Consider the following 19265-nt stretch of genomic DNA (forward strand, 5'->3'; position numbering starts at 1 on the left):
AGATATTTGGTTAAACATTATTTCTGGGTGTGTCTGTGAGATTAGCATTTGGATCAGTAGAATGAGTAAAGCAGATTGTCCTTTCCAATATAGGTGGGCCTCACCCAATGTGCTGAGGACCTGAATAGAACAAAAAAGGTGGAAGAATGGAGAATTCACTCTCTTTGCCTGACTTTTTGTGCTGGGACACTGGTATTCTGCCCTCAGACAGGGGCTCACATTATCCTTGTATGATCAGTGTTCCTGGTTCTCAGGCCTTTGGACTTGGACTGGAAGGTCATCACAGGTGTTTCTGAGTCTCCAGTTTGAGATGGCAGATTGTGGGACTTGTCAGCCTCCATAATTCAATAAGCCATTTCCTTATAATAAATCTTATATATATTTATATTTTATTGCTTCTGTTTCTCTGGAGGACCCTGCCTAATACACACTAACTAAAAGTGATGCTTACTGGACTCTGTACTGGGTTCTCACACTTACTGTAGCAAGAAAAGAGTAGAGATTATGAGTAGCTTTGCTGGTAAGAGCCTACAATTCCACTTATATAAAGCCTACTGTCAATTCAAGCTGAAGTACCATGCCATTGGTATGTGCTGCCACCACCAAGTTGGCTCTCACAGGGACTGGCACACAGCCACACACATCCCTGCAATCATGACCTTTGATAGTGAGGTGAGGAGTCGGATAACCAGGCGACATCTCTGCTCCAGCCAGAGATGACTGGAGGCAATTCATGGTGAAGATGGATGAAGATAAAAAATTCAGGTTTGGGGAGTTTGTGGGTGTTTTGCAGAATTCTGTTATCCTGTTTCTTGATTTATTGGGGGACAGTGTCATCTTAGTCACAACTGACGTCTGTCTGAGCTGCTTGGGAGCCCATGATGATAAATTACTGAAAACACTGAAGCAATTATCCAGTTAATTTAGGTTGAGCACCTATATTATCTTCAACACCACAAAAATGTTCTTTTTCTGGCAGGAGAGCTCCTCTATTAATATTATGGCTGCCTAATAAAAAATGTGATGTAAAGCAGAGGGCAGCTATGTCTACATGTGCTTGCTGATGAGGAACAGTACACATAAATGGTGACAGGTAATGATTAACTTAAAGTGTCTAAATACATCTGAGCCCTGCTGGATAAAATGTGTAAATCTAAGAATGTCTGTCAGTGCAGGAAAGGCGTGTGGAGTATTTCCAATGTCTCCTTTCTCTTACGGTAGCCTATGCTAGATGAAACTACGCGTTCAAGATTCCACTGCTGCAGCAGTGCTGTGACATGGTTGGGAGCACAGGCTTTGAAGTCAGGAGCCCGAGGCCAAGTCTCAGGTGTGCTGTGTCCTAGTTGTGCACGTTTTTTTGGGCACTGGGATTCTCGTAAGAATCAAGAGTAAGTGCGAGAATGTTAAGCGCTAAGCAAAGGGCTGGGCATGGAGTGAGTGCTCAGTAAATTAAAGCTGTTATCATCACCATCATCATCATCATCACGTCATCAACATGATCATGTTTACACCCAACAGCTGGGATAGGTGCATAAGAAATAATTTGGCTTCTAGTTTGAAAGAACTGTGAAATAGGATCCATATACAGACGCATCCTAGTTAACTATGGGAAAGTGGCTTTTTCCTTAAAAGTTTCAGAAAGAGTTCTTCAAAAAAGTTGGGCTTTGGTGGTTTAGTTGTGGAATGGTGGTGAGAGGGGAAAAGACATAGGTTTTGCGTTCACAAACTTGGGTTTGAATCCCAGCTTCACTCCTCATCAGGTAAATGACCTCAGGCTTTACTTTCTTGAGCATCGATGGCTTTATCTACAAAATGCGATAACGGGCCAGGCGTGGTGGCTCATGCCCATAATCCTAGCACTTTGGGAGGTCAGGGTGGGAGGACTGCCTGAGGCCACGAGTTTGAGAGAAGCCTGGGCAACATAATGAGACCCTGTTTCTACAAAAATTTAAAAAATTAGCTCAGCATAGACCCTGCTACCTGTAAGGCCAAGGCAGGAGAATTGCTTGAGTCTAGGAATTTGAGGTTGTAGTGAGCCATGATTATGCTACTGTGCCCAGCCTGGGTGACAGAGTGAGACCCCATCTCTAAAAAATAGAAATAAATAAAAAACAAATGAACGAAGTAGGGATACCAATTCCTGGGCTTCAGGGAAGATTGTCAGATAACATTTGAACAGCATCAGTCACATACAGGTTCAATAACAGCTGGTTCTAATATCCAATAGGGACTGGACAAGCTCATGTGAACTTTAGGGGAGCATTTTAGTCTGCCTTTACAACATAAAACACCCAGCTAAAAGGTGGCTGGATCTAGTATTTCAGTTAACTTAACCAGCACAGCCAAATCATAGCTCAGTTGCTGGGTGCCATGGTGTCACTTAACAGAATAACCCATAATGATATAACAGAGCTAAGAAAATCTTCTGAGACATAGACGTCACTCTGCCAATACAAGGTATCATTATAGAGGTGAATTCCTAAAACAGGCCAGATCTGTGACTCCCTGGTGCCCCTGCCAGAACTGATCTCGAAATGGTGGATTACAACAGCCGTGGTACATCCACAAGCTGCCTGGGAGTTTCTTGTCTTCTCATCACAGTCAAAATGGCTTCCTGGCTTGGTTCCACCAGTCTTGCCTTCATTCCTACACCAGGAGTCATGACTGCAGCATGCCTTCAGGATGACTGTTATCATGGGCTTTGGCTTCCACATCTCAGCTCCTAGCCAGTCCTCCCAGGGGCTTAGAAAGTCTGCTCCAGCTTGGCCAACCTGCTTGGGGAAGGACTGAGGAAGAGGGCAGGAATGTGGAGGTGGCCTGCAGGGGCACCCCTATCTGAGGAAGTGTCTTGGGAGAGTGGCAGTTTCTGAGCAAATGGGGAAGGGCAGAACTGGCTGCCTTGAAGTTCTGAGGGGGACAAAGAGGTTGCTATAGCATTTGTAAAGCCAAAACCTGGAATCAACCAGAATGCTCATGAATAGGGGAATGGTTGACTAAATGGGGATGTATCTGTGCTATTGTAGAATTACCTGCTACAGAGGGAGTTAGAGCTCAGTCCTTACACTCAGAGGAATGTCTGTGCTACTAGGAAAACAAAGTCCAGAGCAGTATATGTAAAACCACCTCCATATGTGTACAAATAATAATGGCTTCCATTTATTATCTATTGTATGCCAGGGACTGTGTTAAGTGCGTCTAACTAATGCGTTAACTAATTTGAATCTCACAACAACCTGATCTATTTATTAGACATTTCCCTGAAGAACTGAAGACATTTAGTAGAAGAGGCAGACGGTAAAAATCTCTCCCTATACATACTCTCTTTCATTTGCTTTCAAGTGTATGTGAACTAGTTGAACTTGTTTGGCTGTGTCTATACCATTACTGGATTTAATTTGTGTTGTCTGACAGCTTTTCAAAGAAAACAGCTTCATTGAATCCTCAGGGCCCACACATAACACACACTAAAAACCAAACAGAAATAAGGTCCTACTCACCACAGACTAGCAAGAAGAGCCTTTTTCTCCAAAAGTACATTTTCGAGGCCTTAGGTGAAATATACACTGCTTAATAAAACCCATACTTGAGTGGAGGGTAAAGGCAGGAAAAAGACAGGCAGAACAAACAACTGATGTTCCAAGAGTTCAATTGCAAAATTTTAAAATCGTACCCATAGGTGGCTATGTTAAAATGTCCTTTTATATAAAATAAATTGGTATAAATCCAAAATGGTTAGACAGTATCTGTTAATTATTATTCTTTACAAAATATTAGAAGTACACAGGGAGCTTCAGGGCCATGTACAGGTTACGATTTCTCCCTTGAAGGGTTCTACTTGTTTATAGATGAATTCAGTACCCAAGAAAGAGGTCTGCCTGTGGATTTATCAAATACCATATTTCAGTGGAGCATGGGAATGTGACAGTAATTCTGAACTTAGGTAAGTTTTATAGATTAATTTCAGTACAAAAGAGAAATAGTTTAAGTTACTCCTGATGATAGAAAAGCAACATTTTGTCTGTGTAAAACCTTCAGACTATACAAAAAACAATGTACAACATATTAGAACATAAAAATTACCCTTACTACTCTTGGAGATAATTTCTAATATTTTTGGTAGATTTCTATTCATCGGATAGTGCCTGTTAATTATTATTATTATTTGTAAAGCATTGAAAGTGTACAGGGAGCTTCAGGGCCATGCACATGATATGATTACTTCCTTGAAAGGCTAGGCTTCAAAGGCTTTAAGCAGCTACAGGAAAGTAAGTTTGAAGATCTACTTAAAGTGGATAAATTCCTAGAAAAAAGATTAAATGCCAAAACTGGTATAAATAAGGTATAATAAACTGGTATAAATAAGAAATATATATATATATATATATATTGTTTTTGAGATGGAGTCTCACTCTGTCACCCAGGCTGGAGTGCAGTGGTGTGATCTTGGCTCAGTGCAGCCTCCGCCTCCTGGGTTCAAGTGATTCTCATGCCTCAGCCTCCTGAGTAGCTGGGACTATAGGCATGAGCCACGATGCCTGGCTAATTTTTGTATTTTAGTAGAGATGGAGTCTTGCCATGTGGGCCAGGCTGGTCACGAACTCCTGACCTCCGGTGAGCCACCTGCCTCGGCCTCCCAAAGTGCTGGGATTACAGGCGTGAGCCACCACGCTTGGCAGAAATATATAATTTGAATATATCAATGAATATTAAATAATTTGAAATGATAAACAAAGATCCTCCTTACTCAAAGAACTCTAGACCCAGGTGGTTTTATTAGAAAGTTCTACTAAATTTTCAAGGAATATTAATTCCTATGTTATACAGGTTGTTTTTGCAAAACAGAAAAAGGGCAAAATCTATACACATCATTTTATGTGTAATAAGCATGCCCTCATTCCAAAATTAGATGAGGATAATACAATGAAGAAAATAATAGCTCACTTTTTAATGTATAATGATATACATTAAAAAATTATACATAATATATTAGCTAAACTAATTGTAGATTTAAAGAAATACCTTAAGATCAAATAGGGCTCATTTTGTATTTTTTTTTTTTGAGACAGATTCTCACTCTGTTTCCAAGGCTAGAGTACAGTGGCATGTGATCTCAGCTCACTGCAACCTCCACCTCCTGGGTTCAAATGATTCTCCTGCCTGAGCCTCCTGAGTGGTTGGGATTACAGGCATGCACCACCATGCCTGGGTAATTTTTGTATTTTTAGTAGACACAGGGTATCACCATGTTAGCCAGGCTGGTCTCGAACTCTTGACCTATTAGGGTTTATTTTAGACATGCAAGGATGGTTCAATAGAGAAAATTCATTTATGTATGTTAATGTATTAACAGACTAATGGAGAATAAAACTATATGATTGTATCAGTCAACCCCCAAAATATAAATTTGATATGGTTCTACACAAATTTATGATAAAAACTCTTAGGGAATTAGGAAAAGTAGGGAATTTCCTTAACTTGGTAAAAATGATTTCTACTAACAATTTATAGTAACTCTTATACTTAATGGAGAAATTTTAGACTCATTTTCTCTATGCTAAAGTTAAGACAAGGATGCTTACTATTACCATTAGGGGTTTTGGTTAAAGCTAAGGGAAAGACAAAGAAATAAGAATGAGAGTTAGAAAGAGTAGTAAATTATATTGTTATTTCCAATTATCCCCTACCACCTTTCCTGCAAGAGTTTTGCACTTGCTTGCCCATTGCCTTGTGATTTCTAGAGCCTTCCTCTGAGAAGAGAACACTTTTTACCCTACGTCATTTTATTTAACCATGGGATTTGTTTTGGCCAATGAATATGAATGAATTTGACAGTATGCTAGTTGTGAGCAGAAGCTTTAAAAGTCATTGTGTAGATCTGCTGGTTTCTTTGCATTTTTCCTTTGCTATGAGAATACTGTGTTCCTGACCAGGGCTGCTTCTTCTGTTCAGATCCCAGAATAAGAAAATATACAGAGGGAGCTGCAGCCAATATATATTCAACATGTTACATAAGTAAGAAACAGATGTTTGTGGTTATAAGTCACTGAGTTTTGGGAGCTATTTGTTATCACAGCATAACTTAGTGAGAGCTGACTAATGCAGAAGGTAAGAGAGAAAACTTTCCTCATTTGCATATGATATGATCATTTATCCAGAAAAATCCAACAGATTTCAAAAACAAAGTGTTAGAACCAATAAGAGAACTGAATAAAATTGTTGGATACATCAATCCTTTTTTTTTTTTAGTGCTAGCAATAGCAAATCAGAAAACATAATAGATAATAACATATCATTCCCACAACTAAGAAGTCTATTAACTATATAGGAGCTAATTTTATTAATAAAATAATATAAAAGCTATCTACAGAAAAGATGATCTGAATAAGTAAAGAAAATTACTGAGCTTTTGGATGAGGCAATATTATACTGAAAAAAATAACATTTAATCTGTAAATTTGATACAATCCCATCAAAAATTCTACTTATATATTTTTGAGCAACATGATAAAACTTACTCTAAAATTTATGTGGTGGAATAAAAGTTTATAAACAGCTAAGTCAAGCTCAAAAATTATAAGTAGAGAATGGGCTTGTCCTACTAGATATGAAAACATATGACAAAGTCACAGTAACAAAAACAGTGCTACACTGGTGCAAACAAAACACACAAAAAACCAAATACCCTAGATAAACAGACCAATAAAATAGGACACAGAGCTCAGACACAAACACATATATATATATAGGTGGAAACTTAAGTATGATAAAGAGAATATCATAAGTATCTAGCAGCTTACATTGGGAAAATTGACTCACTATACACAGAGTAAACTAGATCCTTACCTCACATAACACACGAATGTGGCCCCCACTTGAATTAAAAATCTAAAAGGAAAAGGTACAACTATACAGTTAATGGAGTATGATGTAGGAGAATATCTTAGTGACTGAGCTTAGGGCAGGGAAAACCTTTTTAACAAAAGTTTAAAAGGCATACTCATAAGGAAAAGTGTTGATGACTTTGAGCATCAACATTATGGCTTTCTGTTTGAAGAAGACACCATGAGCAAATTTATTACACAGATGTCAACATGGGAAAAGTATTAGAAATGTCTAAAACCCACAAGGGCCAAATGAATAACACAAGTAACTGCTGCAAATCAACAAGAGAAAGGCAGCAACTTCAGCAGAAAGATAGGCAAAGGATACCAACAGGCAATTTACAGGAGAGGAAGCTCAAATTACTACTAAACATATGAAAGAAATGATGCCCAAATTCTGAGTTATCTGAGAAATGTAAATTAAAATAACAACAAGTTGTCTCATGTTTTACTTTTTAGACTGGCAGAAGTTAGAAAGATGGATAAGGCCAAGTGTTGGTGGAGATGTTCCCACATACAGGAATTTTACCATTGCTGATGGAGTCACTGTGTCATTACTGCAGCCTTTTTGGAAAGCATCTGTCACTACTTAGCCAATTAAGAAAATGCATATTCTATAACCCAGCAATTATACCTCTGGGTATGTATTTCAAAGAAAATATTGTACGGATCCTTCAGGGGATGTGCATGAGGATATTAATTACATGTTACTTGTAGCATTAGAGACTTGGAAGTAACCTATGAGTCCAGTAACTGAGAGAGCAGATAGATAAAATGTTGAGGACACACATTCTGGAGTACTAAGCAACATTTAGAAAGAATGAATTAGAGGTACACACAGCAACATATTGTGAATTGTGGATCTTCAAAACATAGTGCTTAATGAGAAAAGTAAGATCAATGAGATGTATGATAGTCTCACATAATTACAAAATATTGTATAAAACAATAATTATTTTGCAATATACATATACAAAAAAGCACATGTTAACACATTAGAGTGGTTGACGCAGGTGGAAATGGAGCCCAAAGAAGCACAGAAAAAAATTATTCTTAAGCCCATACCCAGAGGTAATAACTATCGACATTTTGTATCATCTCATAGGTCATAACAACAATGGCCATGGTTTACAGATCACTTACTGTGGGGCAGGAACTATGCTAAATGCTTAATATACTTTATCCATTTAATCCTCCTAGCAACCTCAGGAAGCCAATTCCATTATTATTTTCTTTAAAGAAGAAAGTGAGACTGAGAAAGATTAAACAATCTGTCCAAGGTCATCTAGCCAGGAAGAGAATGGATTTGAATCCCTGTCAGTCTGACACTAATATCTATGCACTTAATCATTGCCCAGGTTTGCTTGCATCCAGACTTTTAGCAACGTGACACCACAAGCTCACATTTCCTGTTACGAGAATGAGATCGCACCACACTACTGCTTCATAACATGCTGCTTTAAAAATTTAACATTTAACCATATAATGAATCTCCACCTTAGTAAACATTATCCTCAATCTCATTTTAAAAGGTAGCATAGTATTTCACTGTCTAAATGAATGATGGAGGAATATAATAGAATAATGGGGGATGATTCTATCTCCAAAAGCTAAACATTTAACAGGCACTAAAAGAAAGACTCCACCTATGTCAGACACGTGTTGATCGAAGAGGGGTTCCTTTGTGTGTGTGTGTGTGTGTGTTTGTGTGTGTGTGTGTGTGTGTGTGTGTGTGTTGGGGGTGGGTTTCTTCTTCTTTTTGTAAAACCCCGAAGACCTGCTAGACAAATTCAAAAAGAGCAGTAACGCTGAGGAGAATTCTTGATAACTATTAAGTAGTGAGGAAAACAAGAGCTACTGGATAATCTTTCAACTTAATTGGACCCTGGAAATATGTGGAGGATGCATTTTGATGATTTGTTACACTGAAAACAGTGCCACCAGATAATGTAACCAATACAAATACAATTATATTTATTTAAGGCAGTGGTTATCTTTTAAAAGATAGACTTTTGGATGTTGTTGAAAGATGCTGAAGGAAGATGATAAATTTCACTAGTGGATTAGTCTTAGCTGTCTAAACCAGTGATTTTCTCAATGAACTTTCTGGGCATGCCTCACAGAGCTAATTCTTTAGATAACAGTGTCAAAGGATTCAAGCTCACGAGAAGGGAAATGTTGTGTCAGTTTCTGCTGGTTAGTCTCAGTAATAATGATAGCACATGGCATGGGAACAGAGCTTTACACTTCTTAAACTCAAATAGCCACTGGCATATTTGATTGTCCTGTTAGCCAAATGAGCTATATTGGGTAAGTGACATTATCACCTCCTTGAAGATGAGGAAAAGATTTAGGAGATTTCGCCAATTCCACAGTAGTATCTTTTTGGGAATTCCAAGTTCAGTGCTCTTCCTCCTACTTCATACTTTCTCTGAACCTGGAGGAAAACATCATTATTTATTCTGAATTGTACAAAATTATTAATTTTTAATGATATAGAGAGAGTACAGCCACAGTAAATATCAAAACTAATTTTTGTGCATGTCCGGATGAGCTTGTTTTGTTGCACACATGCAGATATGCAAACTAGCATTTTAACCAGCAGAATAACTTGCTTTTATTTCTACACTGGGAATTTTGTTTAGAGAGTGGAGTGAGGTGGGAGAGGGGAGATTATCCATGCTGTTTTGAAGTACACAGGATGGAGTTTATCCAGAGGCCAAGTTTTACAGGTATTGTCTTTTGGTCTCCCTGTGGGTTAGACAAAGGCCATTCACTGTGATGTCATGTAATAAAACAAAACCAACAACAATGCAGATTTCCTTCAGATCACAATCTGCTCCAAGGAACAGCTCTATAGAAGCCCTTAAAATGAACTGTTTAAATGATAACCCATTTAAAACACATTTGCTGAGGGCCCACTCAATTATTAGCTTGCTGTTTTGCTAAAGTAGTAGAAATATTTGAAATGCTGTCTGGTAAACTGAAGAATGCAGCTGGCATTCCATTAAAATGAGAGGTGAAAAGTGTCCTCAGGAAAGAGTGGGGAGATAGATCACAGTGTTTAGGGATAGAGGAATAGGGAAAGCAATTTGAATTAGACCTTCAAGAACAGGAAATAGGTTAATAGAGATGATGGGAGGCCACAGGATGGGACAGTCCAAGAGTTCAGAGGTGGGGCAACTGATGGCATTTTTAGCACATCCTTGTTGAGTGGGTATGGCTGTGAGAATAGGGTTCTTGGAGTGTTTTACACCTTTTCTTATCCCCATTCTGCTCCCTCTGCTTGGTGAGCCTTGCTTACTCCCTCTCCATTTTTGCTCTCCTGGAAAATTCCTACTCATCCTCAAGAGTCAATACAAATATTTCCAACTTTGTATGCCCTTTTACTGACTCTCCCAAATGTGACTCATCCCTGTTACTGTATCCAAACACACCTCCACTGCATTTGTCCCACTGTATGGCAATCATCTGCTTGGGCGCCAGTGTCTCCTGCCAGCCTGGTAGCCTTGGAAAGAAGGAACATGCTGTCTTACCAGCCTTTGTATTTCTACTACCTAACACAATGCCTGGCACACTGCTAGCTCTTAATAAGTATCCTTTAAATAGCTTTTCAACTTTTCTACCTAAAGGTTTACACATCTTTTGTAGGATGTTTTTCTCATTACCTTATATCTTTAGTTGCTACCATAGTGGTATCTTTTTTTTTTTTTTTTTTTTTTTTTTGAGACGGAGTCTCGCTCTGTCGCCCAGGCTGGAGTGCAGTGGCGCGATCTCGGCTCACTGCAAGCTCCGCCTCCCGGGTTCACGCCATTCTCCTGCCTCAGCCTCCCGAGTAGCTGGGACTACAGGCGCCCGCTACCACGCCCGGCTAATTTTTTGTATTTTTAGTAGAGATGGGGTTTCACCGTGTTAGCCAGGATGGTCTCGATCTCCTGACCTCGTGATCCGCCCGCCTCGGCCTCCCAAAGTGCTGGGATTACAGGCGTGAGCCACCGCGCCCGGCCTCTTTTTTTTTTAAATAAAAATTTTCTCACGCTTATGGATGAATAACTAGATTTGCAATGGACTTTTGTATATTAATATATCCAAAAATTACTAAATTATCTGAATTTTAATAATTTGTCTGAAAATGTTTTTGTGCTATGTAGATAATTTAGCAATTGCTAATGCTAGAGTTTTATGTTCTCTTTTTAAATGCTTATATATTTAATTTTTCCCTCTTCTTGTTATTCTGGCTAAGATTTTCAATGTATTATTCAATGGAAATAGTGATAGAGGGCTTCATGGTCTTAATCTTGATTTTAATAGGCATGCTTGCAATATTTCTCCACCAAATATGATGACGGTTCCAGGTTTTCTATAGATACCATTTATCCAGGTAAGAGGCTTATTTCCTACTCCTAGTAGCTAAGAAATTTTGTCAGGAATGGTTGTTGAATTTTATGGACTCCTTTTTCAAATATGTTGCAATGGTCATATGTATTTTTTCTACTATTCACTGGATGATGTGGTGAACTATATATTAGTCAGTTCTCATGCTGTTATGAAGAAATACCCAAGACTGGGTAATTTATAAAGAAAGAAGGTTTAATTGATTCACAGTTCCACATGGCTGGGGAGGCCTCAGGGAACTTACAATCATGGCAGAAGGCACCTCTTCACAGGGCAACAGGAGAAAGAATGAATGCAAGCCAGGGAAATGCCAGACACTTATAAAACCATCAGATCTGGTGAAACTCACTCATTTTCAAGACAATAGCATGGGGGAAACTGCCCCCATGATTCAATTACCTCCCTTGACACATGGGGATTATGGAAATTACAATTCAAGGTGAGATTTGGGTGGGACACAGAGCCAAACCATATCAACTACATTAACAGATTTTGTAAATTTGAATTAAACTTGCATTTTGGGAAAAAGCCCAAAACCCAAATTATGAGCCATATTTCTGTACATTGCTTAATTTAGTTTGATAATATATTATTTAGGGTTTTTGCTTCTATTTTCATGAATGAGACCAGAAAATAATTTTTTCTTCTATTTTTCTTTTTCTTTTTTTTTTTTTTTTTGAGATTGAGTCTTGCTCTGTTACCCAGGCTGGAGTACAGTGGCACGATCTCGACTCACTGCAACCTCTGTTTCCTGGATTCAAGTGATTCTTCTGCCTCAGCCTCCTGAGTAGCTGGGACTACAGGCATGCACCACCACCCCCAGGTAATTTTTGTATTTTTTATAGAGACAGAGTTTCATCATGTTGGCCAGGCTGGTCTTGAACTCCTGAACACAGGTGATCTGCCCTCCTCAGCCTCTCAAAGTGCTATTTATCTTGTTAATTTTCTCTATCAAGTTTTATAAGGCTGTAAAATGAACTGGAGAGTGTTATCCCCAACTTTTTTTTTCTATTTTTTTTGAATAAGTTTAAGGTTGAAATGATCTCTTCCTTGACTACTTGGTGGAACTCACCTGTAAAACTGGATCCGATGTAATCTATAAGGAAGATTTTAAACCGCTGATTTACTTTCATTAGTAGTGATAGGATAAATTAAAATTTTCTATTTTTCTAAGATTGGTTGTGGCAATTTTCATAACAATTTTATCTACATTTTCAAGTTTGTTGACATAATGCTGTTTATAACATTCTCTTATCTTGTTTTATTTTTCATATCTTAAAGCTTGACTGTATAATTTAAGTGCAATAAAATGTACCCACTTTAAGTGTAAAGTTCAATGAACTTTGGTGAATGTATTTGGTTATGAAAACAACACTACAATATGCTTTAGAATACCTTTCTCACCTCAACAAAGTTCTCATGCCCTGTTGTACTCAATTTCTGCTTCTAGACAACTAAATGTCTGTTTCTGTTCCTACAATTTTACCTTTTACATAACTTAATATAATTGAAATCATGATATTTCATCTTTTATACCTAATTATTTCCATTAGAATGTTTTCATCCATGTTGCAAATATCAGTAGTTTGTTTTTCTTTATTGTGGAGTAGTATTCCATTGTATGGATATATCACATTTTGTTTATTCATTTTTCACTTGAAAGACATTTAGATTGTTTCCACTTTTTGGCCATTATATACAATGACTGCTATGAACATTGTATACAAATATTTGTGTGAACATATGCTTTCATTTCTCTTGAGTAGATACCAAGGAGTGAAATTTGTGTATTGTACAGAAAGCATGTCTTTAACTTTTTGAGAAACTACTAAATTTTGCTCCAAAGTGGATGTACCATTTTGTGTTCCTATCAGTGATATATGAGAGTTCCAGTTGTTCCATATCACTTTGTCAACACTTGCTATCATCAGATTTTAACAATGTTAAAGAATTTTAGCCATTTTAATATATGCATAGGCATATCTCATTGTGGTTTTAATGACCAATGATATTGAATACTGTCTCCTGTACTTCTTTGTGTATCTTCTTTTGTGAAGGTTATGTTCAAATCATTTGCCCATTATTTATGCATATGCCCATTTACATTTTTACTGGATTGCTTTCTCGTTTTGAATTGTGAGTTCTTTACATGAAAGGTCTTCAAAAAGTTCATGGAAAATGGAATTAAAAGATAAAAATAAAAAATAAAATTCATTTCTTAATTTAAGCTCTGTCAAGGTCAAGACACTTTTGTAAGCAATAATACCAGCCATTTAGTTCATCTTAAAGAACTGAGGGTCCTGGGAATTTAACCACATCAATGCAGTCTTTTTTTTTCCTTTTTAAGAGACAGGGTCTCACTATGTTTCCCAGGCTGGTCTTGAACTCCTGGGCTCAAATAATTTTCTCACCTTAGCCTCTCAAAGTGCTGGCAATACAGGCATGAGCCAATGTGCCTGGCCCCATAAATGCAGTCTTTTTACATTACTAACTGAATAAAAATGGGGGCTGTTTACAGATTTTTTAAAATTAGGAAACAAAAAAAAGTCAGAAGGAGCCAAAGGACTATAAGGTGGATACATAATGATTTCTCGCCCAAACTCTCACAAAATTGCCCGTGTATGAGAAGAGGAATGAGCAGGAGCATTGTTGTGGTGGAGGAGGGCTCTCTGGTAAAGTTTTCCTGGACACTTTTCTGCTAAAACTTTGGCTAGCTTTCTCAAGACACTCTCATAACAAGTAGATGTTATCTTTGTTCCTCCAGAAAATCAACAGCAAAATGCCTTGATCATCCACAAAAAACTGTTGCCATGACCTTTGCCATTGACAAGCTCACTTTTGCTTTGACTGGACCACTTTCACCTCTTGGTAGCCATTGCTTTGATTGTGCTTTGTTTACAGGATTGTGCTAAGTAAATGCTTCAGGATCTTGATCCCACTTGTATACATTTGTATTGAAAGCTCTGCTCTTGTCTGCAGCTGTTTGTTCTTGCTTCAATTTTAGCTGAATTCATGTTTCTTTGATAGGGGTTCTTTTCAAATTAATGTCTTATCCTTCTTAGTGTCTAAAACTAGGTCCTGTTCAGACATGTTACAACAAGTTAGTATGAGTTTATTCTGGTGCAGAAAAATTTTGAAATCCATGCATACTTTTTTAATAATATGCCTTTTCCATGAACTTTTCGAAGTCCCACAATATATTCTGGATACAAATCCTTTATCAGACCCTCTTATCTTTTTCTTTTTTTTTTTTTTTTGGAGATGGAGTCTCGCTATTGTTGCCCAGGCTGGAGTGCAGTGGCGCGATTTTGGCTCACTGCAACCTGCACCTCTGGCGTTCAAGTGATTCTCCTGCCTCAGCCTCCTGAGTAGCTGGGATTACAGGTGCCCACTCCCATGCCTAGCTAATTTTTGTATTATTAGTAGAGATGGGTTTTCATCATGTTGGGCAGGCTGGTCTTGAATTCCTGACCACCGGTGATCCACCCATCTTGGCCTCCTAAAGTGCTGGGATTATAGGTGTGAGCCACCTTGCCCAGCCCCTCTTATCTTTTTAATGTCTGCACCATACATATGCTAATTATATTTTCTTTTGTATTTCTAGAATTATTTATTTGTGCTTTTTTTATTTTTACCTTGATCAATTTTGCCAATTATTATCCTATTATAAATTTTATTAGTCCTTTCAAATAACAAATTTTTGGTTTTGTTAATCATTTCTAATGAATGTGTATTTAATTGATTTGTAGTCATACTTTTTTCAGCCTTATTGAGGCATAAATATTTGAGATATATCAAATCCTCACATTGTATACATTAAATATTTCCAATTTTACTTTGTATTTTTTGTCTATAAAATTGACAAATAAAATTGCATATATTTTATGTATATAATTTGATGATTTGATATACAAATATATTGTGAAATGATTACCACAATCAAGTTAACTAACACATTCACCACTTCACATAGTTACCTTTTTGGTGTTATGAGAACTCTTAAGATCTACTGTCTTAGCAAATTTCAATTATACAATATAATAATATGAACTATAGTACCCATGCTATAAATTTCTCCTCAGAGCTTATTTATCCTATAATTGAAAGTTTGTACCCTTTCACCAATATCTCCCCATTTTCCCTACCCCAGAAAGTCCTGGTAACCACCATTCTACTCTGTTTCTATGAGTTTAACTTAAAAAAAATTCCACATGTGAGTGATATTATACATTATTTGTCTTTCTCTGCTTGGTGTATTTGACTTAGCATAATGGCCTTCAGATTCATCCATGTTGCAAATGGCAGGGCTTTCTTCCTTTTTTATGACTGAATAATATTTCATTGTATGTATATATGCCACATTTTCTTTATCCATTCATCCATTGATGGACACTTAGGTTGTTTCTATATCTTGGCTATTGTGAATAGTGTTGCAGTGAACATGGGAGTGTAGATGGTTCTGAGATACTGATTTTGTTTCCTTCAGATATATGCTCAGAAGTGGGATTGCTAGATCATACAGTAGTTGTAGTTTTACTTTTCTGAGAAACTTCTGTACTATTTTTCACAGTGGCTGTACCAATTTACATCCTCCCAACAATGTTCAAAGGTACTGTTTTCTCCACCTCCTTGCCAACATTTGTTAGTTCTTGTCTTTTTGATAATAGTCAACCTATCAGGTATGAGGTGATACCTCATTTCAGTTTTGATTTGCATTTCCCTGATGATTAGTGATGTTGAGTACTTTTCATGTACCTATTGGCCATTTGTAATATTTTTTGGAAAAATACTTTTTTTTTTGAGATGGAGTCTCGCTCTGTTGCTCAGGCTGGAGTGCAGTGGCGCGATCTCTGCTCACTGCAACCTTGGCCTCCTGGGTTCAAGTGATTCTCCTGCCTCAGCCTCCTGAGTAGCTGGGACTGCAGGTGCATGCCACCACACTGCGCTAATTTTTGTATTTTTAGTAGTGACGGGGTTTCACCATGTTGGTAAGGCTGGTCTCAAACTCCTGACCTGGTGATCCACCCGCCTCAGCCTCCCAAAGTGCTGGGATTACAGGCATGAGCCACCGCACCCGGCCTGGAAAAATAATCTTATCTTTACTACTTCTTTTCTTCTACTATACTTTCCTTTATTTACCTAGCAACCAAAGTAGTTAGGTATATAACTTACAGCGTTTCTTATTTTTCTAATGTAAGCATCACACTTTCCTTTAGCTGCTGCTTTAGCAGTTATTGTTGTCAGGGATTTTAGTTCTATCCTGACTTTTTAAATTTCATGAATTAGGCATTTTTCCTTTGCTTTCAGTTATGCAGTAATACTATATGTTATGTCTAAGGATGTATTTTATTTTCCATTTGTTCTTTCTCCTCTTCCCTATTTCTCCATTTGGAATTTCTAAATTTGAATTGTTTTATTAATTTTAGAAAATTCTAAGCCCTTTTACTTTTCAAATATTTTTGCCCTTTCATTCTCTCTATGAGCTCCTTCTATAACTCTAATAAAATGTATATTAGATTCCATTAGTTTCCTTTGTCTCTTATCCTTTCTTTTAATATAATTTTTTTCTTTATGCTTCTTTCTGGATATTTTCTTTTGTTCTCTCTTCCACTTCACTGATTGTTTCTTTAGTTGTGTATAATCTGCTTTTTAATCTCTTCTTGAATTTCTAATTTTGATTTTTATGTTCTCATTTCTAGAAAGTGTTTGTTTTTTTTTATATCTGCCTAATAAAGTTTGATAGTTTCTAATTTCTTTGTTATAATTTTAGTGCCCTCTTTCTTTCAATATTTCTTCAAGGCTTTTTATGTTTTGTAACTGATATTTTGAATGTAAGTAGACTTATTGGTCTGATTCTATAGTTTGTAGTTTTGACCATCTCTTGCTCATGGTGGTTTACTTCAAGTGTTTATTTTTGATGGTGAATTCATTTTTTTTTGCAAAGACATCTGTGAGATGTTTTTGAGGCTTGTGTTTGAAATAAATTTTTTTCCCAAGAGTATTTGTGTTGGCAGAAGCAGATTGGGGGAACTCCTGACCCCATAATATTTTAAATTTCCTTACCCTCCCTTACCCCTCCTCTTCCTCCTCCTTTTTCTTGCCACAAAGATTTTATAAATTATCACCCACAAACTGTGTTTGCAGTACCATATACCTTAGGAATTCTCAGAAAGACACTCTCTCTCCTTTTTTAATACACCAGCTAAACCCTTAATCCAAGCAGGCATTTATTTCCATAAGCTCCCTCTGTAGGATGGTTTTTTTTTTTTTTTTTGAACAGTGAGGTGTGATCTCTGAGTTCTATGACTTCATGAATAGTCTCTGATCTGGTGTCTTACTCTGTCTGCTTGGATTTCAGGATTTACCTCCTATCTTTCAGAAGAAAGGGCTTTTAAAATTTAGATTCAAAGTCACCAGAAATTGGCAAATTATGCTATTGCAAATGCTACTCTAGTGCTTACTAACCTCTCTGGAATTATATTTTTGGCCTCCAGAGAATTCCCTACATTTGTACCAGCTCAACACACATATGTATGTGTGTGTGTGTATTTGTGTGTGTGCATATTTGTGTGTGTGCACACAGTTGCATGTACGTGCAACACTTTTAGGCATGCTATATCAGAAAGGGGTTCTCTAAATATCTAGTCTACTTTTGACTCAAAACAGAAGTCTTTACTCAGATGGTTTTAATGTTGTTTGGGATTGTTTAACCCAAAGTTTCATCGGATCATGCCTTACTCAAAAGCCTCCAGTAACTTTCCATCACACTTAGCATGATATCCAAAGTCCTACTCATGGCCTGCAAAGTCTGGCAAAATCTGACTTCTGCTACCTCTCCAACCTCATCTTCTCTTCCTTTCCTTCTCACTGATTTAAATATACTGGCTTCCTTGCTGTTCCTTGACTATGGCCACACATGCCTGCTGATGCCTCTGGCACTTTGTGCTTCTCTCCTCTCTATCTGGAACTGTCTCCAAATATTCATACGCCTTACACTGCCATTCCATTTTGGTCTCTTACTTGAGTGTCACCTTTTCTGAGATATCTTTTACCCTTTGTAAAATTACATCCCTCATCACTCTCTCTTCTCTTTTTCTTCATAGCACGTAACATACTATATATCTGTTTATTTATGTATTTAATCACACCATTAAAGCTTGCCTGCCTTGTTCACTGCTGCATTCCTATTGCTTACAGTAGTACTGAACATATAGTAAGTACTCAAATGTTTGTTGAATGCATCATTATCATTTTAATACAAAAATGAGTTATTCCCTTTTATTAAGGGAGCTGTTTTCTGGGGCATGTGGCTTTGAAACTAATGCTAAAAGAATATCCTGTAACACATGGAATCATTTATTTTTATTAACAAGTCAATTCAGTTTTTTTGCAAAATGCACAATTCCCAAGCAGCTGCTTAAAAACGAGACAATTCATTTCCAAGATGTTTCCTGCAAGTACCGTTGATGGTGCTAAATATTTATTAAGTGCCAGTGTGCTAAATTAGGTGCTGGTGGACAGTGACCACATTTTAGTCCAGCCCAGTGGGTCCAGAGAACACAAGGAGGGAAGATGTGGAGTTGGCCTGGTCCCCTTCCTCAGAGCCCTCAGGATTCACTTCCCAGATGAGGGGAGGTGATTTTAGAGAAGGTGTAATTATTATGTGTTAAGTGTTACAATGGCCCCAAGTGTTCAGGTAATTTAGATAAGAAAGTAGAAGGGGACCTTCTCCTGGGTGACTTGGTTGTTCCTGAAATGATTAGGTGCTCCTAAGTTTTAACTGAACTGGCTCAATAAAGAGTTGTTCAAATACGTTTTTGGGTCTGTGCTTTAACAATTGCTCTCTCACTTCCTTTAATTCCTCTGATTCCTGATTTAGCTTGAGCCATAGTTGCCTGTTCATGGCCAACTGTAGGTCATCCTCCTAGGTTCTAGTGATGTTTTCTATCGTCTTGATATTATTGCATAAATTTCCTAAATCCCCAATTA

General features: G+C 37.4%; 1 protein-coding gene and 1 pseudogene across 2 annotated transcripts in view; both read right to left on the reverse strand.

Annotated features, from left to right (window-relative positions):
* Positions 1–19265, reverse strand: part of NR3C1 (nuclear receptor subfamily 3 group C member 1) — a 454994-nt gene that overhangs the window by 255076 nt on the left and 180653 nt on the right. The window lies entirely within an intron of this gene.
* On the reverse strand, positions 8623–8692 carry LOC112439944 (U7 small nuclear RNA; annotated as a pseudogene).

The sequence above is a fragment of the Pan paniscus genome, chromosome 4, assembly GCF_029289425.2.
Source record: "Pan paniscus chromosome 4, NHGRI_mPanPan1-v2.0_pri, whole genome shotgun sequence".
Classification (NCBI taxonomy): domain Eukaryota; kingdom Metazoa; phylum Chordata; class Mammalia; order Primates; family Hominidae; genus Pan; species Pan paniscus.